Source organism: Cebus imitator, unplaced genomic scaffold, assembly GCF_001604975.1.
Source record: "Cebus imitator isolate Cc_AM_T3 unplaced genomic scaffold, Cebus_imitator-1.0 Scaffold441, whole genome shotgun sequence".
NCBI classification, from domain to species: Eukaryota; Metazoa; Chordata; class Mammalia; order Primates; family Cebidae; genus Cebus; species Cebus imitator.
In genome coordinates this window covers 403,116-404,212 of record NW_016107756.1, presented here as the reverse complement: position 1 = coordinate 404,212, position 1,097 = coordinate 403,116, and positions in this window count along the sequence as shown.

The following is a 1,097-nucleotide window of genomic DNA, read 5'->3' as shown; positions in this document are numbered from 1 at the left end:
CAACCTCCGCCTCCTGGGTCCAGGCAATTCTCCTGCCTCAGCCTCCTGAGTAGCTGGGATTACAGGCATGCGCCACCATGCCCAGCTAATTTTTGTATTTTTAGTAGAGACGGGGTTCCACCATGTTGACCAGGATGGTCTCGATCTCTTGACCTCGTAATCCACCTGCCTCGGCCTCCCAAAGTGCTGGGATTACAGGCGTGAGCCACCGCGCCCAGCGGAGTTTCCTTCTTTTTGTCCAGGCTGGAGTGCAATGGGGCAATCTCAGCTCACTACAACCTCTGCCTCCCAGGTTCAAGCGATTCTCCTGCTTCAGCCACCCTAGTAACTGGAATTATTACAGGCGCCCACCACCATGCCCGGCTAATTTTATATTTTTGGTAGAGAAGGGGTTTCACCATGTTGGCCAGGCTGGTCTAGAACTCCTGACCTCAGGTGATCCACCTGCCTCAGCCTCCCAAAGTGGTGGGATGACAGGCATGAGCCACCATGCCTGGCCAATTCCAGATCATCTTTAAGGGCCTCAGGTCTCTTCGGGGTGGGAGACCATCCTTACCCTGGGGAGGCGACTGCCCATCAGTGCCAGTGGCTTCACAATGCACTGACTTTGTGATCACTTATCCTCTGCTCTGGAGGTCAGACTCTAGACTTACCCTCACAGCAGTTCAGATCCAAATTCCGAGCTACCAACAAGGAGACCTTTGGAAAGTTCACAGGCTCCTCAGATCGCAGTCCCCTTCTCCCATGGTGTGTGTGAGGACTGATGAGAGAATGCCCAGGAAGCACTGAGCATAGCACCTGGGCTAGGAGGAGCCCCCAGGGACCATTTCCTGAGGAGACAATCAGGCAGGTGGGCAGAAAGGAGTACAAACACACTCGTCCATCGAAACGCAATGAAACAATGGAAATGACCTAAATCCCAGCAAGAGGGAACGTGATAGATCGTGATTATATCCCTAAAATGAAAGAATCAGGCTGGGCGCGGTGGCTGATGCCTGTAACCCCAGCACTTTGGGAGGCCAAGGAGGCCGGATCACAAGGTCAGGAGTTTGAGACCAGCCTGGCCAACATGGTGAAACCCCCGTCTCTACTAAAAA